Here is a 14,086-nt window from a genome sequence, read left to right as displayed (position 1 = left end):
AAAAAAAACGCATGTGCAAAAAAAGCATACATAAGCATGCCAATGCGCACATATGCTCACCATAGACTTATAATGGGTGTCTTGCTGTAAAAAAATGCATTGCGCGTGCATGCATTGTTTTGAGGCAAGTTGGACGCTCAAAAAATGCAACAGGTTGCATTTTGTGCGCCCGAGCGCATACCGCAAAAAAACGCATGCGCGGTAAAAAGAGTACAAACGCATGTGTATGCGCACATAAGCGCATCCCATGCAAAGTATAGGAGAAAAAAAACGCATGCGCTATTTAGCGCTAAAATACCGCGAAAAAAAAAGCGCTATCAGCGTGTATCTGCCCAGTTTCGAACTGGGGACCTTTTGCGTGTTAGGCAAACGTGATAACCACTACACTACAGAATCCAGCTGCGGAAGGTTACTGTGGTCATGATGAGCCATCGAGAACAAAGACTCAACGTCAAAAGCTTTAATATCAACGCCTAATGTCATGCTTCTATCCTGTTTCTAACTGGGGACCGTTCGCGTGTGAGGTGAACGTGACAACCACTACACTTCAGAAACTCCATGCAAAGCTAAAGATGTTTAAACATGCAGAAATGAACTTGAAAAAGAAAAAAACATCCAGCCAAAGTCAAGAGGTCTTCCTCTATGTCTGAAGACAGGACAAAGTGCATTTTGCAACACAGGAACCTTTCATTTGTCAGGCTATTGGAGAAAAAGAACAAACAGGGAAACAAAACCATGCTCCACAAAACATTCTCATGCCTTTGTCCAAAAGCCAAAAAGAAAAAGCACCTAGATGCCTGCTTTCGCACCTTGATCCTATCAGGTGTTACTTGAATTAGGAACACTTAGACACTGTCAAAAACACACATGCTTGCCAAAAGCAAAAACGGGTAGAAATAATCACATTGGTAAAAGTAATGCTCATTAAACCAGCAATAGAATATGCTAACTAAGGCTAATTAAGCCAACAATATACGTTTGTGATCAAAATAAAGAAAAGCCACATGTTTCTGCCCGGGATCAAAACAGGGAACTTTCAGGAGCATGGCAAACAGGACAATCACTACACTACAGTAACCAGACAAGAGCGTTTACTGTGGTCATGGCAAGCATTAAAGATCAAGCACTCATTGTCAAAAGCGCTAGTTTGCAAGAGGAACGCTGTGTTTCTGCCCAGCTTCGAACTAAGGACCTTTCGCGTGTAAAGCGAACATCACCGCTACACTACAGAAACGAACCGATTCAAAAAAAACAAAAAATGCTGTGGTCATGGCAAGCAATAAAGAACAAGCACTGAAAGTCAAAAAGATCGTTTTCCAAGAGAAAAAGCTGTGTTTCTGCCCAGTTTCGAACTGGGGACCCGTCACGTATGAGGCGAACGCGATAACCGCTACACTACAGAAAGCAGATGCAAGTGCTTACTGTGGTGACAACAAGCAATCGAGATCAAGAGCTGAAAGTCAAAAGCTTGGATACCAAAGGGTAACATCGTGTTTCTGCCCAGTTTCGAACTGGGGACCTTTCGCGTGTTAGGCGAAAGTGATAACCACTACACTACAGAAACCGGCTGCGGAAGGTTACTGTGGTCATGACAAGCCATTAAGAACAAAGACTCAATGTCAAAAGCTTTAATATCAACGCCTAATGTCATGCTTCTATCCAGTTTCGAACTGGGGACCGTTCGCGTGTGAGGTGAACGTGACAACCACTACACTTCAGAAACTCCACGCAAAGCTAAAGATGTTTAAACATGCTGAAATGAACTTGAAAAAGAAAAAAACAGCCAGCCAAAGTCAAGAGGTCTTCCTCTATGTCTGAAGACAGGACAAAGTGCATTTTGCAACACAGGAACCTTTCATTTGTCAGGCTATTGGAGAAAAAGAACAAACAGGGAAACAAAGCCATGCTCCACAAAACATTCTCATGCCTTTGTCCAAAAGCCAAAAAGAAAAAGCACCTAGATGCCTGCTTTCGCACCTTGATCCTATCAGGTGTTACTTGAATTAGGAACACTTAGACACTGTCAAAAACACACATGCTTGCCAAAAGCAAAAACGGGTAGAAATAATCACATTGGTAAAAGTAATGCTCATTAAACCAGCAATAGAATATGCTAACTATGGCTAATTAAGCCAACAATATACGTTTGTGATCAAAATAAAGAAAAGCCACATGTTTCTGCCCGGGATCAAAACAGGGAACTTTCAGGAGGATGGCAAACAGGACAATCACTACACTACAGTAACCAGACAAGAGCGTTTACTGTGGTCATGGCAAGCATTAAAGATCAAGCACTCATTGTCAAAAGCGCTAGTTTGCAAGAGGAACGCTGTGTTTCTGCCCAGTTTCGAACTGAGGACCTTTCGCGTGTAAAGTGAACGTGATAACCGCTACACTACAGAAACCAACCGATTCAAACAAACAAAAAATGCTGTGTTCATGGCAAGCAATAAAGAACAAGCACTGAAAGTCAAAAAGATCGTTTTCCAAGAGAAAAAAAGCTGTGTTTCTGCCCAGTTTCGAACTGGGGACCTTTCGCGTGTGAGGCGAACGTGATAACCGCTACACTACAGAAACAGGATGCAAGCGCTTACTGTGGTGACAACAAGCAATCGAGATCAAGAACTGAAAGTCAAAAGCTTGGATATCAAAGGGTAACAGCGTGTTTCTGCCCAGTTTCGAACTGGGGACCTTTCGCGTGTTAGGCGAACGTGATAACCACTACACTACAGAAACCGGCTGCGGAAGGTTACTGTGGTCATGACGAACCATCGAGAACAAAGACTCAACGTCAAAAGCTTTAATATCAACGCCTAATGTCATGCTTCTATCAAGTTTCGAACTGGGGAGCGTTCGCGTGTGAGGTGAACGTGACAACCACTACACTTCAGAAACTCCATGCAAAGCTAAAGATGTTTAAACATGCTGAAATGAACTTGAAAAAGAAAAAAACAGCCAGCCAAAGTCAAGAGGTCTTCCTCTATGTCTGAAGACAGGACAAAGTGCATTTTGCAACACAGGAACCTTTCATTTGTCAGGCTATTGGAGAAAAAGAACAAACAGGGAAACAAAACCATGCTCCACAAAACATTCTCATGCCTTTGTCCAAAAGCCAAAAAGAAAAAGCACCTGGATGCCTGCTTTCGCACTGATAGGAACTGAAGGAGTTAAATTGAGTTCTGTCTATGTTGCATTCTCTTGTTTAAAACCTTATCTGTTCTTCGAGGAGATGTCTCAGACATCTCCCTTGTGAACCAAGGTCAAATACCTCTGCTTTTTTGCCTAAGTGACTTTCTTTGTAGAAAACAAGTTGTGAAATCATTTGTACTGCGCATGTCTGTAAATGTTTAAATTCTTTACTATAAAAGACGGAAGCCTAACTGATAAGCCAGAGGCGTCTTGGCAGGCATCCCGAGTGGTATTATACAGCCCGTGTCTGTGTTATCCTTCTCGACGGAGCAATTGATTAGAGACATATGGTGCTTCACACCTAAGAACATCGGTCCTTCAGATGAAAGAGTAATCTGAGGTATCCCGACAGTTTCCTGGCGCCCGAAACAGGGACCTGATATAGGCACCTCTCCAAGACTACCCGATCTACAGACCACTCCAGTTACTGATGAAATTGTGAACAGCAGACCTAAACACCTGGCCAGGTAAGAGATCAATTTTTCTCTTCTCTGCTCTTTATAATCTATCATTATAACTAAGGTCCGTATAAAGGGGAATCTAGTAGAGGAGGGGGCCGTAAAATCAGGTCCATATAAGAACTCTGAGGAAATCGGGTGTGACACGCATATGTAATTTCTGCTCGAATGAGAGGTTACTGTAGGTTCTGTCTGTGCACAGCTATTTTTAGAAAAAGAGCTGATGCAAATCAAAATTTGAGAGGTCTGACATTACGGAATATAAGGCTGGGTGAACAGTTCATACTGCGCAGCCCGGACGGACACGTTTTTCACAATAGACGATTCCGCACTAGAAATAGAGGAGGTTGTTGAGTGACTGCCTTGATTTGAAGGACTGTGAAAAGTAGACAAATAAGCTGCACAGTAGGTATTCGTTCAAAGAGTGGTGATATTGCCTAACTGGGTCATGTGACAGCGTCCTTTCGGGGAGGTCACCGCCTAAGCTTAAATCAACACCCTTTACAAATAAACCTTGTGACAGATAAGAGTGTGATAGAATGAGCACAGGACCACGAAATGAGCCTGTGACAGGATATGACTGAAGAACCCCGATAGATGGACACTTTGTTTACAATCCTGTGTGTTGTGGGAGTATTTCTGTTCGGATGCTACATAGCATATAAGTACACAAAACACGTAGTACACCGAGAAACAGACACTCCATTTAGCCTGTTAGCACCTTAGGAAGAAGGTAACGAGGTATAGTAGAGCCTAGTCTTGAGCTTACCCAATACACCACCTAAGGCAGGGGACTAACAGGAAGACAACAAGAGAAACAGGATAAGAATAAAAGATAAAATGGGGAACAGTCAGGGAAAGACACCTGAAGAAGGAAATCGGTTATGTGATATAATTGAGGATAGATATGGAAGTAGTGCAGCAAAGAACCTGGAAAAAGTATTAATCAAATCCAAAGTGCAAGATAGGCAGGCTGTGTGAATCCTTGTATATATGTCTATGAGAACCTCTGAATAAGATGAGAGATGAGTAATTGAGTAAAAAAAAAAAAAAAAATAAAAAAAAATCAGTGAATGAGCACGTATGAATGAATCATCACACATCATTTTTGTGTCAAGAGATTTGTGACCTTTCTAGTTGTGGTGGAATCCCGGACAGATGCGTTATAGATAATTCAAATCTACATCTGAGACTGAATGAATTGAGTAATGATATAGTTCGTGTTATATGTGGCATTACATTGTAAAGTTTCCTGAATGCATTTGGCCAGAAAAAGGGCAAGGCATGGTTAATCTCATTATACAGTTATCTGCCCTTACAGTGAAATCCCGTGATTTTGAGTTTCTTTGTAGAAATTGATTTTGATAAGTCTAAAGAACTACAGAATTCTGTGAAGGACGACGCTGCATTCTGATGGGAGGGGTGAAGGATGGCGCTGCGCAGTTTTTCTTCTCCCTTCGCTCTTATCTCTGCTGAGTGTGAGCTGTGCTCAAAATTCTCTGTAATTCTATCCGTAAGGTACACGCTGAAAGATTTGTGCATTTTAAAGCAACAGTACTTAATTGAAGATTGGAAGTTAAAAGTAAGATATGGTGCCTAATTTAGAAGGGAATTGTAAGTGATTGCTTGGTCATTAATGTGTTTGAACCTGCTTCTAGTTGTGTGATTGATTTGTATAGCAAATTGTGTCAAATTACAAAAGACAGAGAAGGAAGGAAGCAGTAAAACAAGTGGGACAAATATTGAAAAAGGCAAAAATACCAGAGTGTGAATGTTTGGATGTACAAAAAGGCACAGACAAGGGAAGAAAATAGCAAGTGAATAAATGATGCTTGAGAATGTGCAGCAGTGTGGAAGGTGTATTATGAATGTTTGATTGACAAAGTGTAACCAGAGACCCAGACAAAACAGATGGACTTGTAAACACTGTGGTCAGACTCAGACAAACCCAGACTGAATAGCTACTTGTGTGACCTGTGCTACTGACCTAAGCGAATTGCACTAAATCCTATCCAGACAAGATCATAAGAAGCTGACATAATAGTGTGGATAGTGGGTAGTGGGGACATTGGCCCTTGAGGAGTAAGCTGACAGTAGACATCAGACGACCAACCCCATCAGGACCTAGAAGTGTGACTAGAATAAGAAAGATACAGGTGTATTATCCCTGGAGCCCCTCTGACCAGCTAGCTTTGCTGAAGCAGCTGCCTGCCCCTGAAGACCAACCATTCCCATTTTACAGACACATAAAGGAAGTACAGCAGACATATAAGTGTACCTGGGCAGACTTAGAGAGGTTGGTGAGTTTAAAGGCAGGTGACGCACTAGATCATATAATTAAGACACACAGATGTGACAAAGAATCAGGCTTGGGGCATGGATGATAAATCTGCACGATCTGGGGAGACGTACTGTGAGTCACTAAGACAATGGGCTGCAGTGGAACAATCAGAGCAGTCTGTACTCCTGACTAATGTGACACAGCAAAAAGGAGAGAGTGTAGAGATGTACTTTGGACGGTTACAGCTGAAATGGGCAGACATGGGGTACATTTGCATAAACCCACTTGATGTTAGAATACTGGTGAATGCATTCATTGACGGTATGAACAAAGACTTACGAGACGCAGTACAGACAGCCAGACCTGAATGGAGATATGTAGATCTGAAAGATCTCCTTAATGTAGCTAAAGAAATTGAGCAAACAAGGACAATAAAACGACCTGTCATGTATGCTGGAGCACAAGGAAAAAAGTGGAGACGTAATAGGGAAGGCATGTGAGATGACACTGACGTTTCTTTTGACAATCTATTCCCCACATGACATCCATGCCATACTCCTACAAGTTCAACCAAAACATCTGTCTATGGCCAGACAGCTCCGACTTGAGTGTGCTCTACTAATTCCTGAGTATGTCACTCCTCACAAGATGTAACGTTCTGAATCCAGCCACCCTCCTGCCTGTGGATTCAGAAAAGGGGGAATTGGTGACCGTATTGGCAAGTGAGGAAGGATACTTTGACATGACGCATGAACATGTCTGCATAGAACTGATGAGTCAGGAGACAGTTGGGTTTGCACACATTCATGAAAAACCTGTTCCTAATGCAGACTTTGAGTTTCTTTTTTGTAGATGGCCCCAGATACCACCAGGATGGACGATTCTACACTGGATATGCAGTAGTATCCTCACATGAGGTAATCCGAGCGGAGCCACTCTCTCCTCACATGTCGGCGCAGGAGGCAGAGTTGAAGGCACTCACTGAGGCGTGTAGAGCCGCTGCAGGTAAAGTCGCTAATATTTTCACAGATTCGAAGCCCATTAAAAATGCAGAGCTGGTGAAACAATTGATGGAGGCATTGATGTTACCAGTCCAGGTTGGCATTGTCAAGGTAAAAGCACACACAAAGGTGACTCCGTGGAGGTAGAGGGCAATAGAAGGGCGAACGAGGCTGCTAAAATAGCACAAGGCGGCCTAGAGAGAGCAGTGGACGGTGGCGGGGAGTCAGCGTATTCCAGCCACATTGGGTCTAGAAGTCCTGAAATCCCTCCAGCAAAAGGCTGCCCAAACAGAGAAGGTACATCGGGGGAGACTGGGAGCTGAGCTGAACTCAAATGGAGTATGGGAGAATAAGGATAAAATGTGCCCACCAAAGTCCCTGTTCCCAATCATGGCGCAAGCAGCACATGGCCCCAATCACACCTCAAAAAGTCACATGTGTGCCATGGTAGATGCCTTCTGGATCGCTCCTGGCTTCAGTTGCGCAGCCGCGAAACTTGTACAATCATGCCTCATCTGTGCACAGCACAACCCAGGTAAAACAGTAAAAGTCCCTAAGAAAGCGACACCTAGGCCTCTCTACCCGTTTCAGAGACGGCAGATTGACGACATACAGCTACCAAGGTAGGAGTGTATGCAAATATCCTAGTATGTGTAGATCTCTTCTCTGGATGGCCAGAGGCCTACCCGGTGAAAACGGCTACAGCTCGAGCCACTGCAAAGAAACTGGTGATGGAACTAGTACCACGATTCGGTGTCCATGAAACAATTGAATCAGACAGAGGTACACACTTTACTGCTGAGGTAATGCAAAATGTAATGCAAATGATCATAGAATCATAGAATCATAGAATCGTAGAGTTGGAAGGGACCTCCTGGGCCATCTGGTCCAACCCCCTGCTCAAAGCAGGATTCGCTAAATCATCCCAGTCAGATGTCTGTCCAGCCTCTGTTTGAAGACTTCCATTGAAGGAGAACTCACCACTTCTCGTGGCAGCCTGTTCCACTCATTGATCACTCTAACTGTCAAAAAGTTTTTTCTAATATCTAATCTGTGTCTCCTCCCATTCAGTTTCATCCCATTGCTTCTAGTCTTTCCTTGTGCAAATGAGAATAAAGTTGATCCTTCTACAATGTGACAGCCCTTTAGATATTTGTAGACAGCTATTAAGTCTCCTCTCAGTCTTCTCTTTTGCAAACTAAACATTCCCAAATCCTGCAACCTTTCCTCATAAGACAGGGTTTGCAGACCGGTCACCATTCTGGTCGCTCTTTTCTGAACTTGCTCCAGTTTGTTGATGCCTTTTTTAAAATGTGGTGCCCAAAACTGGACACAATATTCCAGATGAGGTCTGACCAAAGAGGAGTAGAGGGAAATAATGACTTCACGTGATCTAGACTGTATGCTTCTGTTAATACATCCTAGAATTGCATTTGCCTTTTTTGCTGCTGCATCACATTGTTGACTCATATTCAGTCTGTGATCTATTAGTATACCCAAGTCTTTTTCACATGTGCTGTCACTTAGCCCTATTCCTCCCATTCTATATATGCTTTTTCCATTTTTATTGCCCAGATGTAGTACTTTGCATTTCTCCCTGTTAAAAACCATTCTGTTAGTTGCTGCCCACTTCTCCAGTTTATTTAAATCTTTTTGAATCCTCTCTCTCTCTTCTCTAGTATTAGCTATCCCTCCTAGCTTTGTGTCATCAGCAAATTTAATCAGTTTACCCTCAATTCCTTCATCTAAATCGTTGATAAAGATGTTGAACAATACAGGGCCCAGGACAGAGCCCTGTGGTACCCCACTTGAGACATTCTTCCAACTGGATGTGCAGCCATTTACGACCACTCTTTGGGTCCGATCACTAAGCCAGTTATGAATCCACCTAACAGTTGCCTTGTCCATTCCATACTTAATCATTTTTTCAATAAGGATTGTATGAGAGACTTTGTCAAATGATTTGCTGAAGTCAAGATATACTATATCTACAGCATTTCCTTGATCCACCCAATCAGTGATACCGTCATAGAAGGAAATTAAGTTAGTCTGACATGACTTATTAGTTACAAACCCATGCTGACTCTGTTTAATCACTTCATTCTTATCCAGGTATTGACATACATGTTGTTTAATAATTTGTTCAAAGATCTTTCCTGGTATAGAAGTCAGACTCACCGGCCTATAGTTGCCTGGGTCCACCTTCTTCCCCTTTTTGAAGATAGGAACAACATTTGCTCTTCTCCAGTCTTCTGGCACTTCTCCTGTTCTCCAAGAATTTTCAAAGATTACAGAGAGGGGTTCAAAAATTTCTTCTGCTATCTCCTTCAGTACTCTGGGGTGTAATTCATCTGGACCTGGACACTTGAATTCATTTAGGCTAGCTAAGTGTTTCCTCACTATCTTTCTGTTTATAGATATCCTGGATTCTTCTATTCCCTTAATAGGACAGTGAATAACAGTTGATGTTACATTTCCTTTCTGAGAGAAAACAGATGCAAAATAGGAATTTAAAAGTTCAGCCTTCTCAACATCCTGTCTTACCATTTCATCATTTTCATCCTGTAAAAATCCTATAGCATCTTTGACTTTTCTTTTACTTTTGACATATCCCCAAAATCCTTTATTATTGCTTTTGACATCTCTTGCAAGCCTCAATTCATTTTCAGCTTTAGATAATCTGATTTGTGCCCTGCAGGTTCTGCAGACAGCATTATATTCTTCTTTAGATATGCCTCCCTCTTTCCATTTTATAAACATTTTTTTCTTCCTTTTTAGCATGTGCTTAAGTTCTGTGTTCATCCATCCTGGTTTCCTTAACTGCTTCCTATTCTTCCCTCTTTTCGGAATTGTTAACAACTGTGCTTTGAGAATTTCATTTTTCAAGATTTCCCATCCTTCCTGGACATTTTTGTCTTTAAGGATATCCAGCCATTGGATCCCTCCAATTCTCTTTCTGAATCCCTTAAAATCTGCCTTTCTGAAATCTAACCTTGACGTCTGAGTCTTCACAGGTCTTCCGCCTCTAGTTATCCAAAATTCTAAAATAGCATGGTCGCTACCTCCTAGGGTCCCAGCCACTTTTACCTCCTCAACTATTTCCTCCCTGTTTATAAGTATTAGATCCAAGGTAGCAGTTCCCCTTGTTTTCTCCCTGACCTTTTGGAAGATAAAGTTGTCAGCAAGAGAGGATAAGAATTTCCTTGACCTGTTAGTTTTGCCTGAGAGAGATTCCCAACAAATGTCTGGATAGTTGAAATCTCCCATGACAACTATGTCATATTTTTTGGAGAACTTGGCCATTTGATGCATAAAGAGTTCATCCATAGCTTCAGCTTGCACAGGCGGCCTGTAGTAAATGCCTACAATGGTGTCCTTTCCATTGTTCTGTCCTTGTATTCTTACCCAAACAGTTTCCACAGAACTCCCAGTCTCTGAAGCTTCAATCTCTGTGCAGATATACGCATTTCTAACATACAATGCGACACCCCCTCCTCGTTTATCAAGTCTGTTTCTCCAATATTTTTATTAATTAGATTCTTTCGTCTTTGTTCTTCCTTTCCACTTCTAATAGCAGAGTTCTCAATAGCATTTGTCAGGTGTATGGCTTTTTCTGGTCTTTTGCTTCCCTTCCCATGTTGTTCTAGTTTAAAGCTCTCCTTACAAGTGTAGCAAAGCGACTTCCAAATACCTGCTTTCCAGTCTTCGTAAGGTGCACCCCATCTCTAGCAAGTAGTCCATCGTATAAGTAGTTCACTCCGTGATCCAGAAATCCAAATCGTTGCTGACGGCACCATCGACGTAGCCAGTTGTTCACCTGCAGAATCTTATTCCACCTCCTTGTTCCATGGCCATCCACTGGGAGGATGGAAGAGAAGACCACTTGCGCTCCCAGTTCTTTCACTTTCTTGCCTAAGTCTTCAAAGTCTCTGCAGATGGTTTCCAGGTCATTTCTTGCAGTGTCATTTGTCCCCACATGTAGTAGCAGGAATGGGTAGTCATCTGTAGGTCTGAAGAGTCCTGATATCCTGTCAGACACATCTTTAATTTTTTCACCTGGAAGACAACACATTTCTCTTGAAGTTATATCCGGTCTGCAGATAGCGGCCTCAGTTCCTCTTAACAGGGAATCCCCCATGACCACCACTCTCCGTTTCTTCTTCACAACATTTTTCTTTCTCCATCCAGGAGGACTCTGAAGGCGTACAAGGTTGCTGCTTGTTGGCAAAGTCTTATCCTGATGTATTTCTTCATTGTTTTCCTGCGTGAGAGCCTGGTACTGGTTTCTGAGCAGTATGGGTGCTGACTGCCTCCTGATCCTCCTGCTTCTCTGGGTCACATGTCTCCATTCCTCTGTTTCTTCAGGTGCACTTCGAATTTCTTCTCTTTCTGTAACATGAAGAGATAATTCTGCTCTGTCCAAGAACTCTTCACCTTCCTTAATGATCTTCAACGTAGCTAACCTCTCTTCGAGATTTTGCAACTTTTCGTCCAACAGGGACACAAGCTTGCATTTGTGGCATGTGAAGTTTGGCTTTTCCACTGGTAAGTCTGTGAACATGTAGCAAGATAGGTGTAGAACAAGCATTTCATACACCCTACCACCCACAGAGTTCAGGGAAGGTAGAGAGAATGAACGGGACACTAAAATTGAAAATACAGAAAACCATGGAACAAACCCATAAACCATGGCCAGAGTGTCTCCCATTAGCATTATTCTCAGTAGGGTACACACCCACGGGGAAAACTAAACTGTCACCCTTCGAGATACTGTTTGGAAGACCACCGAACACAGGGTTGTACTACCCACAGGTCTTAACACTCAATGTGGATAATTTGACAAGTTATGTAATCCAGTTGCAAAAGCATTTAACTCAAATGCATTCTCTAGTTTTCTCTTTCATTCCAGATCCAGATAGTGTGGAAGGAACTCACTGTCTTCAACCTGGTGATTACGTATATGTCAAGAAACACTCCAGAAAGACCCTTGAACCCCGATATCAAGGACCTTACCAAGTACTCCTAACAACGCCTACTTCTGTTAAGTTGGAAGGACGACCAACCTGGATCCACGCATCGCATTGCAAACTAGCCACAGGAGTTAACAAAGCATAAGAGTGCATAATGTTTTGGTTTGGTTTTGTTGCATTATCTGTAATAATGGTAGCTGCGTGGGACAGTCTAAATGCTCCAATGTCCTTGAATAATAAGTTTATACAACATCATGAAAAATTACTGAATGATTGGTCAAATGACACTCAGTCTCCAGCAGATTGCTGGATCTGCACACATTCACCAGTATCAGCCACTAGTATTCCGTTCCTTGTTATTCCTATGCCACCCGAGGAATTATTTGCCTGGACCAGTTGTTCTGATACACTTGCTAATAATGCCACAAATAATGTGAAGTTATGGAACACAACTGTTGGAATACCTATTGTGGGATGGGTAGGATACCCTTGGTGGCAGGGTAATCTTTCAGGAAGTAATACATACCTTCAATATCTGGCATATAAAGGGGGGGGCTTGGGTACCCAGGAATAGAACTCGATTAACCTACCTGGGGCAAATTCCAATGTATGGCCTACAAGTTAGTTTTAATGTAACTTCCCACTCTACTGATGCCTTCAAACCAATACTGCTAGAAAGAAGGTTGCATAACACGTCCTGTGAGTATTCCAATTTATTTCCCCAGGGCAACAATGAAACTTGTTTTAATATTTCAGGTAATATACCTTGCAATGAGTCATCTGGATATGAGAAAGGAACTCCCACCTGTGGAAATCCCGATGTAGGGTATTGTAGCCCTTTAGGACAACTTCCAAATTGGTGTATGCTTCAGAATGTATCTGCGCTCATAGATTTAGTTCATAGACTGGTATTACAACATTCAGCCCTATGGGACCTACCTAGTGACATGTACTGGATATGTGGAGACAATGCATATAAATGGTTGCCAGTAGGGGTAAAAGGTGCTTGTACTCTGGGTCGTTTGACTCCAGCTAACTTTGTTATTCCGAATGACCAGTTGAATACTCAGAGCATACCTAAACACACGTTGTACAAAAGAGCTGCTGACAATACACCTCACCTCTCTGGGAGACCACATATAGTGCAGATGAGTGTGGCTAATAAAATTGTCAGTTCTATTTTTATTTATCCTATGATTACTCAAATGTGGGATAAATTAGTCAGGGCTACAGATTACTTAGATGACCAAATATGGGATATATTGGATATATTGAACACCACCGTTGCTGTCCAAAATCAGCTCATCATAGCCACTAATCAGCATACCATAGTATTAGATTATTTAACTGCAGCGCAAGGAGGTATGTGTCAAGTCATCGGACCAGCTTGCTGTCATTATATAGATCCCAACAGCATTATAAAGTTAAAATTGAAAATAGAGGATGTTCAAAAACTTAGAGATCAGTACGATAAAGACAATGATCGTACTAAGGATAGTTGGTGGTCAGATACATTCTCCTTTCTTAATCCAGCTAATTGGTTTAAGGGTATTGGAGGCTGGATAACTGGGATTATACTAAGTCTATTACGTATTGTTGTTTGTATCTTCATAATATATGTGCTATTGAAACTTGTTTTTTTGTGTATCTCTGTATGCAAGAAAAGATGTAGAAATAGATAAGGAAGTTTGACTGTAAACAACAAGAATTTAACTATTATTCCTTTGAGTCCTAGATTGACATCTCATTTCTGGCATGAAGGAGCGTACTCTTGCAATGATGGACGTGGCTTCAGTATCTGGGGGATGGAGAAGGTAGAAGACCTGTCTCCCTTGGGAAACCCGTCGGCCTGGGATAGTACCTGGTGAACGAGCCACTATCCGCTGTTGTTGCAGGATCCAGTGTTCCAGATTGTGGAAAATGAAGATGTCAAAGGGGGGAATGATAGGAACTGAAGGAGTTAAATTGAGTTCTGTCTATGTTGCATTCTCTTGTTTAAAACCTTATCTGTTCTTCGAGGAGATGTCTCAGACATCTCCCTTGTGAACCAAGGTCAAATACCTCTGCTTTTTCGCCTAAGTGACTTTCTTTGTAGAAAACAAGTTGTGAAATCATTTGTACTGCGCATGTCTGTAAATGTTTAAATTCTTTACTATAAAAGACGGAAGCCTAACTGATAAGCCAGAG

The 14,086-nt window shown here is 42.0% G+C and overlaps 4 non-coding genes across 4 annotated transcripts; all 4 read right to left on the bottom strand.

Annotated features, from left to right (window-relative positions):
• Positions 1-1,491: 1,491 nt before the first annotated feature.
• On the bottom strand, positions 1,492-1,564 carry TRNAV-AAC (transfer RNA valine (anticodon AAC)). The gene has a single exon. It is a non-coding gene; the product is annotated as a tRNA-Val (tRNA).
• Positions 1,565-2,332: 768 nt separating this feature from the next.
• On the bottom strand, positions 2,333-2,405 carry TRNAV-UAC (transfer RNA valine (anticodon UAC)). Its single transcript has one exon. It is a non-coding gene; the product is annotated as a tRNA-Val (tRNA).
• Positions 2,406-2,504: 99 nt separating this feature from the next.
• Positions 2,505-2,577, bottom strand: TRNAV-CAC (transfer RNA valine (anticodon CAC)). The gene has a single exon. It is a non-coding gene; the product is annotated as a tRNA-Val (tRNA).
• An 86-nt stretch (positions 2,578-2,663) lies between these two features.
• On the bottom strand, positions 2,664-2,736 carry TRNAV-AAC (transfer RNA valine (anticodon AAC)). The gene has a single exon. It is a non-coding gene; the product is annotated as a tRNA-Val (tRNA).
• Positions 2,737-14,086: the final 11,350 nt, after the last annotated feature.

The sequence above is a fragment of the Dendrobates tinctorius genome, unplaced genomic scaffold (assembly GCF_039654945.1).
Source record: "Dendrobates tinctorius isolate UK_male_01 unplaced genomic scaffold, ASM3965494v1 ptg000251l, whole genome shotgun sequence".
Classification (NCBI taxonomy): domain Eukaryota; kingdom Metazoa; phylum Chordata; class Amphibia; order Anura; family Dendrobatidae; genus Dendrobates; species Dendrobates tinctorius.
Note: the sequence above shows the minus strand (reverse complement) of the source record. Positions and strands in the feature narration are given on the sequence as shown.